This window comes from Rutilus rutilus (genome assembly GCF_951802725.1).
Source record: "Rutilus rutilus genome assembly, chromosome: 5".
Classification (NCBI taxonomy): Eukaryota; Metazoa; Chordata; class Actinopteri; order Cypriniformes; family Leuciscidae; genus Rutilus; species Rutilus rutilus.
The window spans coordinates 6,006,908-6,017,710 of NC_140213.1; positions in this window are offsets into that span (position 1 = coordinate 6,006,908).

Sequence of the window (10,803 nt, forward strand, 5' to 3'; positions counted from 1 at the left end):
CTCCATGTTTGGAGGGACCCAAGATGGCGGAGTGAGCGCTAGCATCTATGCATCTCTGATCAAATAGTTTAATAACGTCCTAGTATCGATACTTCTGGCAAAGAAACCTACTAGTACTGTGGAAATTGCATCCAGTATTAACTAAATTTTAGTTTTTTGATGCGATAAAGATACTCTCTGTCAATCCAAGTGTAAATAAGATGGCTAATACTAACCAAGCAGATACCGGGCTAGCAGATCATGATTATAACTTGACCGCTCTCACGGAGGCATGTGATGAAGTAGAAATTGAAGAGATGTAGACACTGCCAAAGCAAGGTATGAACACACACCGCTACCCAGCCCTAACCCCAAGAAAGCAAGAATGAAGGCGAAAGACAAAAGCAAACAAGCAGACGAAATCACAAATGAAGTGATTTTTGATGCAATTAAAACCTTAAGCGATTTGACGAGCAAGATCAAAGAATGAAAAACGTAGAAAAAAGAATGGAGGAAGATGCACAAGCAGTTAAAGAAAAGATATTGACAGAATGAAAGAGGAAATTAAGGATTTGAGAAAGGAGAACAGCTCACTGAAACAATAGTGTTTGGAGCAAGCCAGATAAGAGAAGATGGGATCTCAGACTAATCGGCCTGCCAGAAAAAGAGAAAGAAGACTCAAGAGAAACAGTGATTGGAATCCTTACTCGGGTGATTCCGCTAGCTGTCTGTGGAGAAACTTCGGGGGTCGGTGGACACAGTGCATCGTTTAGGAAAGAAGAACGACGCCGCTACTATCCAGCAAACATGCTCCTTTGGGGCCCGAATGGGGCCCTTGCGGGCAGCCCACTGTGGGCCCAGATACCAGAGATGGGGACTCGAGTTTGAGACTCGGACTCGAGTGCGACTTAAGTCGCACACACAGTGACTTCAGACTCGACTTGAGACTCGTCCTCGAAAGACTTCAGACTCGACTCGGACTCGAGCTGCGGGACTCGTGAACAATGTTAATTTTTAGGAAGCAACTGATGAGCTCGCTGTTATTCCCCTCCCTCCGTTACCTATAACCTGCCCACGTAACACGTGACGTACTAGGTATCTGCTGCGCGCGGGCGCGGCCACACTTTTTTTTTTCAATTATTTTAGGCGCGGCCGCCACACGTAGAGGACAACGAACAAACATGTCGACTGCTGTGCCATTCATCGTTAGCTTTGGATTTACAAACTTCAAACAAGACGGCCCAAACAGAAGAAGTGCTCAATGCAAGATATGTGATACGAGGATAAAAGATTCAGGCTCAACCACATCTAATTTTATCAGGCATCTGAAAACGCATCCTGATAGGTCAGTAACGTTAAACATGTTTAGCTCAGCATTGACCATCTACCTTTAGCTTGCTTCTTGCTTTAGCTACGACCTAACGTTACGGGAGGTTAACTCCGACTGTCTGTCTTCCTTATGAAATATAAATGTGCGTTTGTTTAACCCTTGTATGGTGTTCTGTAGGACCCATTTTCAAAAAGGAAAAAAAAAACGTTTTTAAAAGTGTAGGAATTTTAGCTCCGACTCCAGTGTACCTTTACTCTGTCCTCCTGTCAGGGCCTACTGTTATTGTGTGTGTGTGTGTGTGTGTGTGTGTGTGTTCTTGTATATGGTTTATGAGGACACAAATGTGTACAATGACATGGGTATTACAACGTAAACATGGTTTATGAGGACATCTGTGTCCTCATAAACCAAACGGCTTAAAAAAACATACTAAATGGTGTGTCTTTTTTATTCAAAAAACGCCAAAAGTTTTCTGTGATTGGTAGGTTTAGGGGTAGGTTTAGTGTAGGAGGATAGATTATACAGTTTGTAGTACATTAGTAAAACCATTACGCCTATGGAGAGTCTTGTAAACCACATATCCAAGTGTGTGTGTGTGTGTGTGTGTGTGTGTGTGCGTGCGTGCGTGTGTGTGTGTGTGTGTGTGTTCTTGTATATGGTTTATGAGGACACAAATGTGTACAATGACATGGGTATTACAACGTAAACATGGTTTATGAGGACATCTGTGTCCTCATAAACCAAACGGCTTAAAAAACATACTAGATGGTGTGTCTTTTTTATTCAAAAAACGCCAAAAGTTTTCTGTGATTGGTAGGTTTAGTGTAGGAGGATAGATACAGTTTGTACATTAGTAAAACCATCTGAAATTTTCTTCTAGAATGATCATTTTTATAAAGCTTGTATATTTAAGTTAAGTAATTTCACTTAAATGACAATTAATAGGTAATTTGCATTGCCATGTAAGTGAAATTATTGAACTTAAATATACAAGCTTGATAAAAATGATCATTCTAGAAGAAAATTTCAGATGGCACTTTTCATTATATTTCACATCGTTTGGTTTGTTGCAGTAGTGTTTTGCATTTAGCTACAATGTGATGTTTGACCATATTTGGTCTTTCTTAATTTTTGGTCTGTACTGTACTGTGTGTTCATGCTACAAGGCAAAATACAGATATTAACTTAAGAGTAAAGCATTCTTGGTGTTTTTGTCATGTTGCAATAGCCTGTTTACACTAATTATATACCAAAATCAAAGCTGATACTGTATGCTGATAGATAAAGGAGTCATAATAACATATTACATGCTTTGAATTCCTTATAGCTATGCAGTGTTGGATGGGTCGCTGTACGTGATGATGCAACACTTATTATAACCAGAGACTTAATATTATAAAGAGACTTGAGACTTGACTTGGACTCTAGCTCAGAGACTTGAGACTTGACTTGGACTGTAGCTCAAAGACTTGAGACTTGACTTGGACTCTAGCTCAGAGACTTGAGACTTGACTTGGACTCTAGCTCAGAGACTTGTGAGCATCTCTGCCAGATACCGGCGTGAAATGCGGGGCCCACGTGGGGCCCCATCGGGACAGCCCAAAAGTGTGGGCTGACTGTGGGCTAGCCCACACTAAGTAGAGTGGGCCCCCATTGGGGCCGTGTGGGACCCTAATGGGCAAAACTGCTATGGGCCCGGCATGGGCTAACCTACTAGGGGCCCGTGTGGGTTTTCTTTGGGCAAGCCCACTGTGGGCTTGCCCACAGAAAGCCCACATGGGGCCCCAAAGGGTTTGCCCTTGCCCACACTGTCCCACAGAAAACCCACACTTACCCACAGTGGGCCCACACTGGCATGTTTGCTGGGTAACAGGTTACCCAGGCCGGTGATCATCTGTGACGTGACGAAGTGTGGAAAAGATCGAGAGAGGCAAGAGTGTGTAAAGAGATGAACATCCAGTTCAAAGAAGACTCTTCAAAGGAAGATCGCAAAGCTCGTATTAAGTTGTGGCCGAGAGTGCAAGAAGCCAGGAAAAAGGGGAAAAGAGCGTTCCCAAAAGAAGGCTATGCACTCATTGATGGACTGAGAGTTGACCCGTAGCTGTTGATCACGAAAGGTAACGTCTGGACTCATGTTAAAGTTTTCAAGGTTATCACTATCAGATGGAAATAATCTGATAACGCTATCGAAGAAATGGTAGTTAACTAGCCTACCAGTCAAATATTAAGGTAGTATGGTTTTGTTAAAATGTAATTTTTTAAATGCATGTTTTGTTAAACATGTTCACTCCTGCATATTAGAATGTTAAAGTTCGTACTGTACAGTTAATCTATGTCTATTTCTTTTCTATCTTTGAATGTCAGGGGGTTAAAAAATAGTGTTAAGTGTAAAGCCAATTTTTTTTTATTTTGCAAGGAACAAAAAGCAAATTGCGTATTCTTACAAGAGACTCGTTCTGTTTTGAATGATGAAAATTTTTGGAAGACACAATGGGGTGATTTAGCCCTGTTTGCACATGGATCTTCTCATTCAGCTGGAGTAATGTTATTATTTAATAGATTTGAAGGCTCAGTAATTGTTCACAAAGAGGATACAGAAGGTTAATGGTAAATGTGGAAATAAATGACATATGTTATATTAAGTGGCTAATAGAGAATTGTTTGAGAAACTTGCTAATATGGTTAACGAATGGAAAATAACTTATAAATCAGTAAATGTGATAATGGGGGGAGACTTTAATATAGCACCTGATTCATGGTTAGACCGAAAACCCCAAAGAAGTACACAGTCTGTGTATAATGATACGATATTGAATCTGTGTACAACAACAAATGTGGTTGATTACTGGAGAATAACTAACCCGAACCGCATTCAATATACATGGTTTAACCCCTCAGGTAAGGGACAATGCTCAAGACTAGATTATTGGCTTATTATTAGTGAATTATGTAAGGATGTTTCAGACTATATCATTTCAGCTTCCCCACTTACGGATCATTGTATGGTCACTATGTCTTTATCCATTTCTGAGAAACCTCAGTTCTCTCCTAATATTTGGAAATTCAATAATGATTTGTTAAATAATGATAGCTTTTGTCACCAGGTGATGACTCTCATTGAGAACATTGAAAAGCTTGACATGTCTTGCATGAATAAATGGCAATGGTTTAAATTTAAGGTCAAAATAATAGCCGTTGATACAGGAAAATTCTTATCTATGATGAGAAAACAAAAACAAAAGGAATTGATTGGGGAAATACATTTATTGGCAGTTAATTCACAAGTATCACCTGAAAACACAGCAGAACTTCAAGAGTTACAATCTCAGTTAGATGAGTTGTATTCAGAAAAAGCAAATGGAGCTTATATCCGCTCAAGATGCCCGGTGGATTGAAAAAGGAGAAAAAAGTTCATCGTATTTTTTCGGCCTTGAAAAACAAAGACAAACAAAGAAAAAAATTAATAAGCTTGAGATTAATGATATGATTATTGAAGATCATAAAGAAATCCAGAACGAAATTTGGCTTTTCTATCGTAACCTTTATACATCTAAATTTAAAAAGGCAGATTGTGATTCTTTATTTAACTGAATGTTAAATAAATTAACACATCTAACTTCAGGTTGGTGGAGAGTTCCTGCCTCAAGTGGAGGAGTTTAAATATCTTGGGGTTTTGTTCACGAGTGAGGGAAGGATGGAACGGGAGATTGACAGACGGATCGTTGCAGCTTCTGCAGTAATGCGGTCCCTGTACCGGTCTGTCGTGGTGAAGAAAGAGCTGAGCCGCAAGGCGAAGCTCTCGATTTACCGGTCAATCTACGTTCCTACTCTCACCTATGGTCATGAGCTTTGGGTCATGACCGAAAGGACAAGATCCCGGATACAGGCGGCCGAAATGAGCTTTCTCCGCAGGGTGGCTGGGCGATCCCTTAGAGATAGGGTGAGAAGCTCGGTCACTCGGGAGGAGCTCAGAGTAGAGCCCCTGCTCCTCCACATCGAGAGGGGTCAGCTGAGGTGGCTCGGGCATCTGTTTCGGATGCCTCCTGGACGCCTTCCCGGGAAGGTGTTCCGGGCGCGTCCCACTGGGAGGAGACCCCGGGGAAGACCTAGGTCACGCTGGAGAGACTATGTCTCCCGGCTGGCCTGGGAACGCCTCGGTGTCCCCCCGGAAGAGCTGGAGGAAGTGTCCGGGGAGAGGGAAGTCTGGGCATCTCTGCTTAGACTGCTGCCCCCGCGACCCGGCCCCGGATAAGCGGAGGAAGATGGATGGATGGATGGACAGATAATATTCAAAAACTAAATGAGGATGATAAAAACGTAATTGATGATGAGTTGACTATAGCAGAAATAGATGTGGCATTAAAACAAATGAAAAATGGCAAATCACCAGGTATCGACGGTTTTTAAAGGATTTCTGGAAGGATATAAGGAAATTATTATATAATGCATTTTTGGAATGCATTCAGAAAGGGAGCTTATCCCCTACAATGAAAACAGGATTACGGTAATAACCTTGCTGCCTAAACCCAAGAAACAATTGTTGTCATTAGATACCTGGAGACCAATAACTCTACTATGCACCGATTATATAAGTTATTTGCCTTGATTTATGCTAATCGTCTAAAAATTGTACTAGGAAAACTTGTTGAGGAGTTTCAATCAGCATTTATTAAGGGAAGATATATCCAAAATCACATTAGATTAATTCTAGATATGATCGATTATAATTCAATGCTACAATCAGATAGCCCTATTTTATTTATAGATTTCTTTAAAGCATTTGATACCGTGGAGCATGAATTTATATTTACAACTCTTAAAAAGTTTGGTTTTGGAGAAGGGTTTTGCAAGGTTATTAAAATGTTATATAATGATATTTATAGTTATATATCCCTCAATCCTGGAATGACTCCTAGAATTGAAATTTTGTGTGGAATCAGACAGGGTTGTCCAATTTCTCCAAAATTGTTTATACTATGCACTCAAATGCTAGCTTACTTAATTGTCAACCATCCTCAATTAAAAGGAATAACCATTTGTGGCTATGAGTATCGAATCAGTCAATTTGCTGATGATACAGTAATATTTTTAAAAGACAAATCTATAATTGAGAAAGCCCTGAATATTATTTCGTTTTTTTCAAGAGCATCGGGTCTGTGCTTAAACCTAAAAAAATGTGAATTGTTACCTTTGTATTCGTGTGATGAGGAAAGTATAGATTTCATTCCAGTTAAAACTGAAGTAAAATACCTTGGTTTAACAATATCTAAAGATTCAAATACAAGAGAACTAGTAAATATAGAAGAGAGAATAGATAGTATGAAAAAAATCTCTTAATCACTGGCTTATGAGAGATCTATCTATTATGGGCAGAATCCTTTTGACTAAAGCAGAAGGCATATCTAAACTAATTTACCCATCTTATTCCCTTTATGTTTCTCCTCAATTGATAAAAAAGGTTAACTCTGTCATTTTTTTTTTTTATTTGGAAAAATAAAACTCATTATATAAAAAAATCCCAGATGATTAAAGACTATAAAAATGGAGGGCTGAAAGCCACTGATTTTGAATCAATGATTGGAGTACTCAAGCTGAATTGGATAAAATCATATTTAGCACAGCCTAATTCAATGTGGTTTATATACCAAAGTGTGTATTCAAGAGAGTCGGAGGACTGGAGTTTTTGCTGAAATGTGATTTTGAGATTTCTAAATTGCCAATTAAGCTTTCAAATTTTCACAAGCAGATTTTGCAATACTGGAAAATGATATTTACTCACAACTTCACACCTCATGGATCCACCCTGTGGAATAATAGGACCATTATGTTAAATAGGAAATCATTATTCAAACAAGAGTGGTTGGAGAAAAAAGTTTTATTTGTTGCTGATTTGATAGATGAAGCTGGTCAATTTATTCAATATAATTCTTTCATAGGGAAATTTGCAGTAAAATGTTCTTTTAGAGAATTTAATAGTGTTTGTAGAGCAATCCCTCTTCCACTAAAACAAATAATACAAAACACACTTACATATTCAAATGTATCTGTTAAATTGCCTGAGTTGAAGATTGGAGAAGTGTACATTTGGGATAAAAAGTGCAATAACAAAGTAATTGGAAATTTATTTAAAAGTAAATTATTTTACGATTTCAATGCACCAACAAAAGTTACAATTAATGAAAATGAAACATTCAGTAACAAGTATTGTTATTATCTTAAATGGCCAACTGTACCTAAAATAAAGGAGATGCAGTTTAGAATCATCAATAATGTTTATCCTGCTGCTGAAATCTTACGGAAAAGATTCCGTTTTGAAGTAGATTTATGCGGATTTTGCTCAAAAGAGCTTGAAACCATTGAACATTTATTTTTTTCTTGTCCGGTCACACTGAAATTCTGGCAGGATCTTTACAGCTGGCTAAGTATTGGTACTGATATTCCTTCACTAAGTTTTGATAGCCTATATGTAGATGGTCTCTCTAAAAATATGTCATTGATGTTAAACGTTATTATTTCCTTGGGTAAATATCATATTCATAAAAGCAAGTGGAATAACAGTAAACCCTCTTTGTTTTAAAAATGAATGTAAGAATTATCTAGCATCCATTAAATACTTATCCAAAGATAATCAGTCCCTTTGTAAAATGTATAAAAGCAGTCTCTTTCTTTCTAAGATCTTGTCTTTTTTTTGTCTAAGATTTATTTATTTATTTTTCCTTGCAATTTGTAACCCCCTTAAATGTTTGAATTATGCTTTTGTTTATTGTACTAAATATGCAGTTGTTTTTTTGTTCTATACATATTTTTGTCTGCATATTATTGTTCCCTATTTGAGTTTGTAAATTGATACTGTTCAATAATAATAATAATAAAAATAAAAAATAAAATAAAATAAAATTCTCCATGTTTCCTTCCTGCCCTCCGTCTGAAGCATACACTGTTAGAAAAATCTGTAGAAATTACAGTATTACTGGCAGCTACTTGCCAGTAACTTACTGTAGATTTAAATTGATGTTATTTACTGGCAACAATTTGTTCAAAATTAAATGAACATTAAACATTAACAAGTCTTTATCTTTACAGAATAAAACTAAAATAACAGCCTCATGCAAAGCATTCTGGGAACCAAAATCTGAAGGAAAAAAACTGAAAAAGGTTGATGAAGATTTCTGGTTCCCAGAATGCTTTGCATTAGATTGTTATTTTATAGTTTTATTCTGTAAAGACAAAGACTTGTTAATGTTTAATGTTCATTTAACTTTGAACAAACTGTTGCCAGTAAATAGCATAAATTTAAATCTACAGTAAGTTACTGGCAAACAGCTGCATAACTACAGCAAATTTTTTACAGTGTAGAGTAGACTGTAAAAAATAGTCTGAACTGAAGTCGCGCGCGCCGCCTTCGCGCGTCATCATAATCACGTGACTAAAACCCAGCTATTGCCAAACAATCTGTTTCTATGGCAACCATGGATGGCGCATCACAGAGCCGCTCTGGCGCGTCATAATGTTTGATGACGTCACAGACAGCACAGATTTCAAAGACTCACGATCATAGTCTCTTGCAGTTCAGCGATATTCCCGAGCAGAAGCGATTTTGAGCGAAATATCCTATTGCATTATAGCAGAACACTTTAGTAATACGACTTCATTCTATATACAGACAGAGTCTCTATACTCAGCGTAGGCTACTCACAGTTTATAGACTGAGTACATCGCATACAGTTTGACAACTGCATCATTGATTTGTCAGCATTAGATACAAAACTCGCAATGTCTACAGACTTAAGAGAATTGCGTCTGGAGATATACGTCGACGGTGAGCTCTGCTGCCGTGCACATCCAAATTCGAAGGTGGAGATTAGGATGAGCGAGGCCATCAACGACCTTTCCTGGAGCTCGGCAGCGACCAATGCGCCGCTGGAGGTTGATACACACGAGGACATGTCAGTCAGTTACAGCGTTTTAGAGGGGAACGTCGTGGAGGTCGACCTTGATGTGAACAACTCAACCTCAGCTAGTGTAGAGAGGGATGAGGAGCTGGAGAATACCGTCAAAGACGTCGTCTCAGTGTTGGTGTCCCCAACAGAAGTGGCAGGGAGCAGCAGTGGGATCGATGCTTCTCCTGAAACCCCTGAGAACAGGCCAAAAGGTCAATGTTAAACATGTACATTTACATCTATTCACTTTTAGCATTTAGTAATTTATTTTGCAATATAATTTATTTGCAAGTGGGCTATTTAAAAAAAAAGTGTTATTAAATGTTGAATTATGTTTTTTAAAACATATGATGTGGTAGTGTGATTGTTGCATTGAAAAAAGAAAGAATTTGCCGCTATTGTTATTTGAGTTTGAAACTGCGAACTTCTTTAGTTTGAGTATTGTAAAATGTTAATATTGTTTGTCCAATGCCTATTTTGTATGTAAATTAGTTTATTTCTCATTTAAAACTGTTCCACTGTTCTGGGACCCTGGAATAGACTTTTGTCCACTGTAGTGGACATTATATTTTAATATAATGAGCTCCTGAGCGCTTCAAAAATGGCGTCATTGCGGTGTGTCATGCCATTTCTTTTTTTTACTTTTTCTGTGCGGCTCCGCTTCCAAAGATAGCGTGACTTTCGAGGCGAATCTGGCAGAGCAGGTCTCATTACACCGGCACCCAGTTTGCGAATGTCTAAATTAGTTGATCACATTTACAAAATGAGCCTACAATAGAATAATAAGCCTTTTTAATGAACATAAAGTTCCAAGTTCAATAAATAAAATTTCACAAAGCATGTTTCATGTTCAGTGAAATTAGAAAATATTGGTGCAGATATGGTGATGTTTCTTATAACAAATTATTTGTTTTCTTCTTTTTTCAGAAAGTAGCAAGTTGAAAAAAATGTGGGCTTTTTTCCAAAAGCTTTTTTGGAATGATCCAGCTGTTCCACAGCCCTTGTGTGTTTCTGAGATGGAAGCTGAATTGGATCTGGTTGATTCAGATGAGCCGTGTATCCCGGTTCCAAGCGGTTCTGAGATGCAAGCTGAATTGGATCTGGTTGATTCAGACGAGTCGTGTATCCCGGTTCCAAGTGGTTCTGAGATGCAAGCTGAATTTGATCTGGTTGATTCAGATGAGTCGTGTATCCCGGTTCCAAGCGGTTCTGAGATGCAAGCTGAATTGGATCTGGTTGATTCAGATGAGTCGTGTATCCCGGTTCCAAGCGGTTCTGAGATGCAAGCTGAATTGGATCTGGTTGATTCAGATGAGTCGTGTATCCCGGTTTCAAGCGGTTCTGAGATGGAAGCTGAATTGGATCTGGTTGAATCAGATGAATGGAGTATCCCGGTTCCAAGCGGTTCTGAGATGGAAGCTGAATTGGATCTGGCTGATTCAGATGAGTCGTGTATCCCGGTTCCAAGCATTTCTCATCTATTCACTTACAAGAAGGTTGTAACAGATTTCTGTGTCCCATTGGAGAAGCATGTGAATTCCTGTACACTGCATC